At 26.8% G+C, this 13,017-nt stretch overlaps 1 protein-coding gene across 1 annotated transcript in view; it reads right to left on the bottom strand.

Moving 5' to 3' along the window:
- The window catches only part of LOC107457578 (sodium channel protein para), a 274,399-nt gene extending 267,188 nt beyond the window's left edge, over window positions 1–7,211 (bottom strand). Inside the window, exon 1 of the mRNA XM_087168094.1 lies at window positions 6,969–7,211. The gene's annotated coding sequence lies outside the window, so the exon portion shown is untranslated. The remainder of the gene's footprint in view (window positions 1–6,968) is intronic.
- Between the last annotated feature and the right edge of the window lie 5,806 nt (window positions 7,212–13,017).

Below are 13,017 nucleotides of genomic sequence, written 5' to 3'. Positions count from 1 at the left end.
TTTTTCTGCAGTTTAATTTCGGGTAGTTTTTGGTGTTTCTTCCGATGCTTCGTTTACCAGTTTCTTACCAGTGTGGTCAAAATGAGCACAGCACTGAAGTATACTAGAGATTACGGATGATTTTCAGTATGCATTGATTTATGTGGGCTATATATCGAACTCTATATTTCTATTACATGTCACCTGACTTAATCTGTTTTCTTAGCTAATGAAACACACATTAGTACTCAATGTAACAGTAAATGGCTCTAGTGAAATATAGAGCCATTTACTGTTACATTGCTGATTGTTACATTGTTGTTTACTGTTACATAGAGCCATTTACTGTGACATTTATTGAAAAAGTATGTGGGTGAAAGAGAAAAACCGTTTGCGTATTTTTAATCAGAGCAATTTAATTATTTTAGAATAAACATTAGATATTAAGATATCTAAAAAATTTTAAAGTTTGCTTATCAGTGTAATCAAAGCTTAGCTTATTTTTATTATACTATTAGCAATATTTATTATACTATTAGAAAATTCAATATAATCATATATTATACAAAGCTTAGCATATTTTTATTAATGAAGGTATACTCCAGTATCAGTTTTTTTTAATCATCATTTCTATAAATACTTTAAAATCTTATTTTCACTCTTTCCAACACAGTAACATATGCTTCAAAATTACAAACGTTTTGAAATTAAATTCATATTTTAGGGTTGTCTTTGTAGCCGAAATTTAAAAGAAAAAACTGCCGTATAATGGTCAGCAAAGACGCATTTTATCTTATAAAAAATTAAACCATACATGCTATAAATAAATCATTATAGGTTCTTCAGTAAATAAAATTTATTTCTGGAAACTAAAATTTTACTAAAAATATATAATTTAAAAATGTTTTTACTTATACCTTTAAAAAACATTCATAAATAAATTGTGTTCTATGCATTTTGAAAAAAATAATTTTCTCTACCCATATAAGACAATGATGATATGAAAATGAGATGGTAAAATCAAGACTTGTCCTTTATTTAAAATTTAGCATTGATTTGAAAATGAAATTTGAGAACTGTATAGTTTAAGTGAGTTGATATCTTTGAATTAAATTTAACATTATATAAATATTAATATTTATCTGATAAGTATAAATGCGTAAACATGCCAATTTGCTGAAACCTGAGTCTTGTGAATATTAAATCTTATGATGGAAAGATAATTAATTCATAAGTACTGTTTAATTAAGGTTGCAGAAATTCAGTGTGTTATTATAATCACATTTCACCCTAGGTGAGAGCATTACCCTCTGCAAAGGGCACTTTGAGTTTTGAAGGGGCACTCTCTTAACAACACAGAAATCTATCAAAATGTGTAATATTATGTAATAACTGAATTTTATCTCCAACAACTTTTAAATTACTCTTACACTTGCTTATGTTTAGATTTCAAAAAGTAATTTTCGTTCATTACAAAATAAGAGAAAAATTTGCAGTTAATAAAAATAATTAAAGACATACTACAAGGCAATCTCAGAGCATTATTTTTTTCAAAATGAAGGTAAACTAACATAAATCAATTAATTGATGAACAACTTGAAAACTTTTTCTTTAAACTCAAAATTATGAGAAAATAAATATTTAAAAGTGCATTGTTTGAAAAAAGAAAAAAGAAATTTATTTAAAAAATAATTTAAAGTTTAAAATAGCTCAAAAAATTCATTAATTTCCCCAGAAAAAAGGTACTTGTAACAGTAATCAGAATTAAACCCAAAGACACAGACAATTTTAACATTGAGAAATTATTATTTAAGCTTTGAATTTATTTTTTTCAGGAATAATTTTGAAACTCTTGATGATATGAATAAAAGGACAGTGTTTTTTTAAGGGATGGCGTCTTTCTTTTTACAAAAAGAGCAAAGAGGGCTCATTTATTTGGATAAAGAGCAAGCAGGACAGGGCTGCCTTTCAAAAAACGCTTAGGGAGAACACTGTTATAATTCAAGGTCTTGATATTATGGTTAAACTTTAAAATGATCTTCTGATTTGATGCTAGTACTTTTAGATTTAATGCTAAGTTTTGTTCAATACGTGTCACTAAATTTCTAAATTATATCTGTTTTTTTCAATGTAAAATTCTTTAAAGCTATGAAATATTTTAAAGAATTTCATTTTTAAAACAATATATTAAAAGTACTTAATTTTTTAATGTTTTTTGTATACACTTGCATGAAAAAATTCTTCGTCAAACTCAAATTTATGTATTTTTAATTCGTAATGTAGTAAAATAGTTTTAATAGTTCGTAATGTAGTTTTACTATATATATATATATATACATCTGTATTTTAAATTAATGCTCTCTCAACCCTTTTTTTTTTCAATTCATTTATCCTTTAAATACTAATATTGATAAACTGTAGATAAATAAATTGTATACATATATATATATATATATATATATATATATATATATATATATATATATATATATATATATATATATATATATATATATATATATATATATATATATATATATATATATATATATATATATATATATATATATATATATATATATATATACATATATATATATATATATATATATATATATATATATATATATACATATATATATATATATATATATATATATATATATATATATATATATATATATATATATATATATATATATATATATATATATATATATATATATATATATATATATATATATATATATATATATATATATATACATATATATATATATATATATATATATGTATACAATTTATTTATCTACAGTTTATCAATATTAGTATTTAAAGGATAAATGAATTGAAAAAAAAAAAGGGTTGAGAGAGCATTAATTTAAAATACAGATGTGGAACAGCATTGAAATTGTTTCCATCGATTCAGTTGTAGTTAAGAATAAGTGCGGGTCAACTTAAAGAATTGACCACTTAAAATTTAAAAACGAAAATGACGTCTAGTGTGCAATTATAAGTCCTACTATTAAAAGAAAAGGTTTTGTAGTATAAATAAATTTAAGTTTTTAAAGATATTACTGAAATATTTCATGCAATAGTTAATCAATAGTGTTACTCTCCTTTTTGGTGTTCAGAAGCACATTATAATTTAAAACAATGAATTATATTGAAAAATATAAAGATAAAAAAATGTAAAAGAGTAGGATAAAAAATATAAAGAAAAATAATTAAAATCTGTAACAAGGAAAAAGCTAAAACATTTAAAACAATTAACTATAGAACATCTATAAGTAGCTATAACTTTTAGTCTGGTGGCGTTTTTAAATTATTGATTTTAACAACTATCGAAATTACGAAAAAAGTCAATCGTTAATGAAGTTATTTTAAAATTCTATTAAAGCCTATTATATTGATTTTTTCAAAATTTATAAATGCTCTCTAACGTATATTAATGTTTCTTACTTCTACACATAGTTAAAAATTCTGTAACATGAAAACGCATTGGTCCGCTTTACATTTTTATTCAAAATAATTTGACGATCATGTTACGGAACAGTGTGTTTTCATATAAATCCTGAATGTAGAGCTAAATAATGTTTTTCGAAATTGATATATATTGAAATAATCTAAAAATAAATATAGAGATAGACTTAAAACTAATATTTCAATGACTAAAGCAAAGTATCCATACTTTCTTTAATATATCATTATTTTATATTACATACCATAAAAAAATTAAATTGTTTACTATTGATTGTGGGTTTTTAACGTATTAAATATTATTGTAATTGCATGTTTGTTCAACTTCTATAATTATTTTACTTCAATATAATTAAACAGTTGTTAAACAAATTATAATTTTTTAATCTAAAAAGAAATCATTTATATTATCTACTGATGCTTTTCTGCAACGCAACACAGATTTTTCTCCTGTTCGTGAAATTAACAAATGGAAGGTGCAAGGCAGAGAAACTTCATTACATATTTATCAAGTTCCTAGAAGAGCTCTAATCAGGAGAAAAGATTTTTCTTCTTTTTCTTTTCTTTATCTGAATTACATTCCTACATTATGCAACGTTTAGAGGTACTTCACTTGTGCCACAACTTCAAAGTCTAAATTACATTCACAACATAGTTTAATATTGCTCAAAATATATTCATGTAGTAAATTTCATTCGCATAATAACAAATTATACAATCTATTCATAATCTTGCTGCAGTATAGAATGTGTAAAGATTATTTAACTTTTTGATTAATTCAGAATCTCAATTTTAACCACACATTTATTTATTGTTACTAAAAAATAAATAAAATTGTATTTATTGAAATCTTATTTTTATAATTATTTATTAGAATTATTTAAGCTGTTTTATCTATTAATTAATAACTGTATTAGTTTGAACCATTCATAAAGTCAATTTCACGGACTTAAAACTTAAAATATCAATGTATATTATTTAATACGCTTCAAATAAAAACGTTGAATACCTAATACATTTATATTCCTTAATTATTGGGATTTACAAAAAATATTTTTTGTTTATATTTACATGGTCCAAATAAATTTTCAGTAGACAGCATTTCTCCTTAATGCTTGAAAAAATAAGAATTTGTCTGTTATTTATTCATAATTTGAAAACAAAGTGTAAAAATTCTTCAGTTTTATTATTTTTTGAAGAAATTCTAAACAAAGTATAAAGTTTCTTTTCAGTAACGTCAGTACAGTAAAACATTTTAGTGTATGGTTGCCATTATTTTTGGTGTCGAGGTAAACTAAAAAAATTCTTTTACAGTGCATGTAATTAGATTTTTTTTTATTTTTGTTTTTGTTTTATTAATTAATTAATTCATTTATTGTTTGCTTATTTGATCACACATATTTTCATGCGCATTAGAATTAATTTAATGGCCTAATTTCAAAAACATTTCATTTAATAAACAAGCGCATTTAATACAGTTACATTAATATTTATTATATTAATATGTAAGTACATTTATAACAAAGGTAACATATTCACTCTATTTCCTTCAAACAATTGTTTTTTTGTCAATTTATATATTTTTCTGCACGATAAGAGCACCTCTGTACTTAAAAATGTATTTAGTTTACCTCAAAACCGAAAAGGGGCATTTATACACCAGATTTTCTTGCATGTACCTTTTGAAACTTGATCAAAAAGTGAGAAATAATTTTTAAAATAACGTTAAAAAAATAAAGCGTTATCTCAACTTTTAGATTAACGCAATGTATAATACCTGTTTTAATCTTTTAATCTTTCTTATATTTATAAAATGGATTATCGCTAGAAAAATTACAAAGCTTTGGAACAATCTTTTTGTTGTTTATTGCAGCTGTATACAGCGAGTTGTATGCTTGCATAAATAAATGGTATTTTGTATTTTTTTTACGATATTATTCACCTTACTTAGAAATTTTGTAAATTTAATGACTTGATGCGTAAGAAATTTCACTCAGTATTCATATGTGTTAAATATTTAATTGTATCAGTGAAAATTTAATTATAATTAAAAGTATGCGTTCCATTGACTAACGAATACAAAATCTATATTAACGAATCAAAAAGTTAACCTGTAATAAAATATAACTTTAAAAAAAATTATTTGAAAAAAAACTAAGATTTTTAAATTAATTTCACGAAGTATAAGAATAATAGGGAGAATAGGGAAATAGGGAATAATAGGGAGAAAATAGTACAAGAATAATAGGGAGAATATAGTGAAGAAGGAAAAATTAATCATCTCACTTTTCTTATTTATTATGATTCAAAAATCAAAATGTTTACTCACCTTTTTTTAAAATTAATTCTGAATGCGAAAATGCATGCATAAAAATTAGAATTCATCCATGTTTAAAAAAAAAATTAAAGACAATATCTACATGCAAACTCTTGCAAATCAATATGATAAATTATTATAAAAATATTGATTTTTTTCTATGTGGTGTAAATATAAGATAGTTACATTTAAAATTGAAGAATATTTGAAAACAATCAACAATTTTTGTTGATGTTCCGAAATATTAATATTTTTCCATTTTTTTCCTAAAATGATAATCCGAACAAAACTTTTCGTGTACTTTCCATCTGTTTAAAATAGTATAAGAATTAATGGTTGTTTCTCAAATAAATTAATATTTTGTTGTTTTGTTTATAATATTTTGTAACTTATGCTTTGAGTTATAAATTAAAGCAATATGCTTTTTTAATAATACAAATTTAAATATATAAAAAAATATTTAGTTTACGTATCATTTGTCAATGAGTTTTTTATACAGGTTCAAAACCTATTAGCATTCTATTAAAACACTCTTACCTTTTTCTAAAAAATTGTAATTAATAATTGCATACAAAAGAATTTTTTTTTAAAAAATTAAATTTAAAAAAATTTTATATTTCTTACATTATAGAAACGAGCAAAAATGACAAATTTTAATTTTATAATTGAAATGTGTAATTTTAAATATTATTTAATTAATTACTCTGTGTTGCAAAAGATTGTAGTTTAGTTAATATGTTAAATATTAAATTAGGTATAAAATAATAATTTCGTTTTTATTTATTTGTTACATATATATTCACTTAAATAATCAATAAAAAATGAAGCATGCGGACGTATTTTTAGCTACTCAAACAACTAGAATCACAAAGCAAATTCAATTTTAAAAAGAATTAAGCTGAAATGTTTAACAATTTAAATTAACATTCCGAGAAATTTTAAAAACTATAAAAAATTATAAACAATTTTCGTACCAATAAATAATAAATAATCATGATAAAGTTCTTACTATAAATAAAGTTACGTAATCTGCCTCAAAATATTATCCGGATCATTTATTTTGTTACTCAATAAAAAGAATTACGAGAAATTAGATAAATAAAACAGAATAGGTTTGAGTTTGAAATCATTTTAGCTACCTTAATACGGGGTGCAAAATAATCATCAAAAACAATAAAGAGTTTTAGTTTACCTGAAAGACTTCAACATTTCGTAAAAAAATCTTGATAAAGAAATAATAAAGCACTATATTCTAAGTTTCTGAAAAAAAAGTCCTATCTTCGAAAAATTTTGGTCCTAGAAGGTGTGAAGTTTAATCACGTCATGTTGGTCACGTCTTGGAATTTTCTTGAAATTGGGAATCAAATTTTGAGAAGGTATCTTCCAATCCAAAGGCAGTCTCTGGCCGATTCGAGACCAAAATCTAAGCGCCGATGAAGGTTACTGTACTTAGAAAAGAAGCCAAAACTTCTCGCCAAGGAGAACTTCATTGGTCGCATGGGACAAACTAATAAATCGTTAACATCATTTGTTCAATTTTACTAAGAATACTTAGATCTCATTATTAAAAAAACTAAAAAGAGGAGAGTTGAAATCATTTAAAACTCACAAAATTTGTGTTTTTCGAATTAGTTGCTTAATTTAGTTTTCCGATGTTCAGCACTTGTAATATTTCTTAAGTCTGATTATTTAACTAATGAAATGTACTAAATTTTAATTAATTTTGAATTACATAAAAATATTTAAATAATCATTTAAACTTCAAAAAATATTAAATATGAAATACTTCTGCATTTAAACTTTAAATAATAATATATACTTTGAATTAATTAAGGACAAAATTATTTAAGTTTTGAATTAATTTTTCATAAAACACATAAATAAGGCAAGATTATTATTTTATTAAGAATTTTGAAATTACCTAATTTTTCACTACATGGCAAAAAGAATTCTGGCAAAGCCTGCATATTTTTATGGTAAAGGCATTTTTGGTAAAAGAAACCACGATTCTAAGAAATAAACAAAATATACGACATTTAAACAATTCGTATGGTAATTTTACTGTTCGCTGTTTTTACAATTTACTGAAAGGTCTGCTTTTCAAAATTACAGTTCTTATTACAATACATAAATTAAGAGGTATCGCGATAAAATTTTAAAAAAATTATCTTAAGAACTATCAATAATTTTATCATTTAATGGTGATTTTAAAATTTTGATGTCTTTGTCTTTTACCAAGCACAAGGGTAATAATCTGTTTACTCTTCTACGGTTTATTTAAAACGACAGTTTACTTAAATTATTGGTAGGAGTTAGCTGATTATTAATTATTTCTTATCTTAATACAATTTATCAATTATAAAAAGGATTAAAGAGAAAAGAATGGTGGCTTCAAATGCTTAATTAAAGTCTTTCAAGGATACTAAACTCAGATATATCATACTATGGTGACTGTTTTATCCATCTTTTATGAGGTAGTGGGATTTATTTATTTATTTACGTGCATATGTTGGTTTCTTTGTAAATACAAAGAGCGGCTTAAAAACTCTTTCCAGTTTGAAAAAAAAAACGATAGCGCAATTTTACGAAAAATAGCAGGAATATTCATCGTATATTATAGTGGTATTTGAACCCACAACATAAACGCTTCAGGGCTGTTAACGGAATAGCAATACTGCACGGTGGGGTTCAAGTAAAACAACCAGATATTATAGAGGGTCTCCATTGCCGCAGAAATTCGTTTTTCCGTCAAACGCTCAAAAGCTTAGATATAATTGGATTAATCTTTGAGCTCTTTTCTCAGTTTTGTGCTATCTGTTTTACAATTTGACAAGAGACCAGCAATTATTTGTATTAAACACACGACCCTATATATGAATCGAAACCAAATTTATTTATTTACTGTTACACGTCTAATGTTACGCTTTGATTCGAACCCACTACCTCCATTTTAAATAGCGTTTAAAGGAAAGACGAGACTGGTGTAAAAATAATTTTAAAAAAGTCAATACAATTCCAAGAATTTGTTTATTTTTACTTATTGTTACACGTTCAAAGAAAGACTTGTGTGTTCCTTACAAAACACACAAGTTAGAGAAAAGATTGATCAAGTTAGAGACAAACAATACAAGGAACCCTCTATTGCAGCGTGGAGTTAGCTGGTTTGAGTTCGAACCCCACTCTGTCCCAGAGTATATATGCGTACTGTCTTTCTCTATCGTGTACTGTTTATCTGGTTAAAAATAGCATATTGGCTGAGTTTTGTAATGAGCAGACAAGCCTGCGCATATGTGCGGGAAAATAAATAAATTTAAGTAAATAGATGCATCCAGGGTTACGGTGATATTTGAATTCACTATTTCTACGCTTCCACTTTGGGACAGTCCTGATGTAGTATTGATTTAGTTACAGTTAGGCCACTGATTTAGTTCAGCCTTGTCCGAGTATTTATAGATAAGTAGACTAGAGCTGCACAATGGGCTATTGGCGATGATCTGGGAAACATCTTTAAGGATGACCCTCAACTTAGATCCTTCCTCAATTTTTTCCATTGGTCCTTCTGACCATTACGGATCATTAGCCAGATCTGAAGGGGACGGACATTTTCTCCTGATCCCTGTACGCATGATACTGATCAGCGATCGACCACTGCACTTTCGATTCCATGGACTTTACGAGAAAGTATATCGTTTGTACTTGGTGAGTCTTAGCGGAGTCGAGAATTGACCCCTTGACCCTCCGGACTGGAATCTGATTCTCTAACCATGGAGCTATACTACGGCCACCAAGTATTTGTACATTTACAAATGCATATTAATATTAAATGTTTATGGACATTAACTTACAGCTTAAGTAGAAAAAAAAGCAACCAACTGCGAAACAAAGTTAACTAGTGTTAGCTAAATAAATTAGAGGTTATCAAAATGAGCATTTTTGTGTAATATAACGCTATACTTCTGTTGAAATTATCGAATTGTGCTTAAAATTATTACCTAATCTAACTGCATTTACTACCATACACCATTATAATAAAAACCATGGTTACTTGTTCATTTTACTAAAAAGTCATTACCAAATCGCTTGAGTAAAATTATCTTGTTGTTTGGTGCTCTCATAGAAACAGAAACACGGTAAATATAACCAAATTCTGATAGTTTTGACCCTACTTTTACTTCTTAATTGGAATTACATACATTTGCAGGCTGGTCTTATAAACCTTTGACAAGAAAGACAGATGGAACAATTCAGAAAAGGACATCACAAAGAATACACCCAAGTTTACGACGGATTCGAATCCGTCCCCTCCTTGCTTCGCTCAGCGATTCCGTTTGAACAGGGAGGCAACACCATATTTTTTCTTAGAGCACCTCCTTTAATGGCAACTTTAAAAGAACAGGCATGTGTTTATAGAAAAAAATGTTTTCCAGGATTTCCATTAGGTTGGGGCCACCCTGACTGAGTGCTCTTGCCAATCTAAAGTTACTCAAAGTGTGGAGGTAGCCGGTTCGAATCCCACGGTTACCCTTGAATCTTCGCGCTGTCCTCTGCATTATGCTATCCGTTCTTCTATTTGAGAAAGGTTTATAAGCTTTAATTGAGCACACGAGTCTGCAAATATACTTTTTACCAATGTTTACATTAGGTTGAAAATCTAAAACGTGATTTTCGAGCAACGATTACCCGTTTTTAGCGTAAATTTCACTTCAGGGTCTATGATAGTCAACTTTTTGTTAAGTTTCACCTCAAACTGTAGATGATCACTTTGATACTGTTTGAGATTTGTGTGTTATGATTTCTAACTAGGTAACACTAACTAGGTAACACTAATTAGGTACACAACTAGGTAAGTCTAATGCATTGCCTTATAATGGCTATAATAAATTAAATTTAAACATATTTAAATTATGAAAAAAACTGGATTTAATTTTCTAGCATGCAGGGTATAAAAAAGTTTTGGAAACCATCAAATATACGGGACGGGGAGTAAGGGATAAACTTTGAAATCTCAAATATGTACCCCTAATTTTTGTTATAGATATACATTTTCCTAAAAAAAAATAAGTAATCCTATTTGACCCATAAATTTATGCAATTCGCTTCACAGATTGGCGCTACAATTGAAAAAAATTAAATAGAGTACAAACTGTTTTAAATGGCGATGCTTGAGATTTTCAGACTTTTTGAAAATACACTTATTTCCAATTTCTTTTCATAATTTTTAATATTTCTCTTTTTGTAAAATAATACCGAAGCATTTTTGTAATCTGATGGGTCACGTGATACCACAATTTTAACCCACTGAAAGTTTTGCAAGCAAAATGTCGTATTTTTATCTGTAGTCTTCTCCGCCAGCTTCTAAACTGGTTTTTCCATATTATTAGAAATAGAGAATAGAAGCGAATAGCGGATAGCGAATAATAGCGAATTAGAAGAAATAGCGAATTGGGAAGAAACATTTTCCCAAATTTTGCACATTTGCTAAACCACCAGTGGGTTAAACAGCCGGAATCTTGTTTATTTTTTTCCCGATTACAGCGTCATCCTGAGGGGCAAACTGCATAAACAGGATAATTTTTATTTGGAGAATCCGAAACTGAAATAAGAAAATAAGGGCCTTATTTAAGATTTCAAAGCTGGTCCCTAGGGCCGGGATAGCCTGGTCGGTAGGGCACTGGAACCATGTTCGAGAGTTCCCGCCTTCTGAAGATTCCCCGTGTATTAAATGTCGACTGATGCACGCTAAATCTGTCGAGTCGCTGAGTTCTCCATGCTCCTATAACAAATCAATACCTCTGAGGGTACTGGATTGGAGATCGATCGTTCTCTGATTCAGGTCAAAATTACGATCTGTAGATGAATGAATGGATGTATGAATGGGTCAGCGTTATAAACGGGTGTGATGTAAGATGTGGCAGAATTTGAATATTCTTGGCTATAGATGGCGCCACTGGAAAACAAGAACAATCACACCCCTCTGCCTAAACAGGCATACGAAACCAAGCAAGCTGCAACTTGACCCCAATCCTGCTCCTGGGGAGTAGGGCGGAAGATCGAATTTGATATAATTAGATGTTTTTTTATAATTAGATGTTTTTTTATAATTAGATATAATTAGATGTTTTTTTTATTTGATATAATTAGATGTGTTGAAGACGGACTGTATTTCATTTGAATTACTTGAGATTTTGACAGTTTCCAAACTTTTTTACACCTTATATGTGTTTTACCACATTTTATTATTATTTCAAACTTACGTGTTTTACCATAATTTATTAATGATAAGAACGAAAAAGGTTAAAAAGTTTGCTACTTGTTGAAAGAAGTGACGGAAAACACAACAAAACAGCGCATAAAAATGTATGTAAAGTAGCAAAATTATGTTTCATGAAATATACTTTAATGTAAGATTGCTTTTTTCAACTTTTTTAGGATTAAAATTTTTCTTTAAAAATGCACTAGGTTCTGTAAACTGAGTTCAATTAAAAATATAAATTCTTTTTTTAAAATGGAAAAGAGCTCCTCAACTTTTAGAAAAATTTGCTTGATTAGATTAAATATAAATTTTATACAAAAATCTGTTTGATATAACATTTTATTTCAGCAACCCATATATATGCATAGTTAATCATCTTAAACTATACCCACCAAGTACTGGATTAAAAGTATTCATGAACTAAGCACTTTGTGTCAAATTTAGAATTTAAAACAGATAAGCTTTCAAATTTAATTAAAATTTTTATCTGATCGAGTTTAATAATTTGTTTTTAACTTTATATATTTAAGTTGTAATTAAAAATTGAAATCATGATAAATGAACTTTGAGATAAAAGTTAGCATAGATTAAAGAAAGAGAGAGGCATCTTAGGTACTGTCCAAGGGCACGATTATACATTTGTTCAAGGATATATTTTTTTCTAATAGTATATGAAATAGAAAATAAGAGACGTACTGAACGAATTTGAATTATCAAATATATATATATATATATATATATATATATATATATATATATATATATATATATATTCAACTATAGTTAAGCTTTACTGATGTTAAAAATTCTATAATACACCGTGATTCTTAAATATAATATATACTCAAATAGAGGTGAAACTTTATGAGTAACAATAAAAAAATTAAAGTGTACCCTTTCAAAAAATTAAGATGTTTTTGAGGTTTATTTGATGTTGTTTGGAAGTGTCAAGGTTGATTTGAGGTTTATTTGAAGTTGACTTCCGAAG

The sequence above is a fragment of the Parasteatoda tepidariorum genome, chromosome 7, assembly GCF_982258835.1.
Source record: "Parasteatoda tepidariorum strain Cologne lab strain chromosome 7, Ptep-v5.0, whole genome shotgun sequence".
Classification (NCBI taxonomy): Eukaryota; Metazoa; Arthropoda; class Arachnida; order Araneae; family Theridiidae; genus Parasteatoda; species Parasteatoda tepidariorum.
Note: the sequence above shows the minus strand (reverse complement) of the source record. Positions and strands in the feature narration are given on the sequence as shown.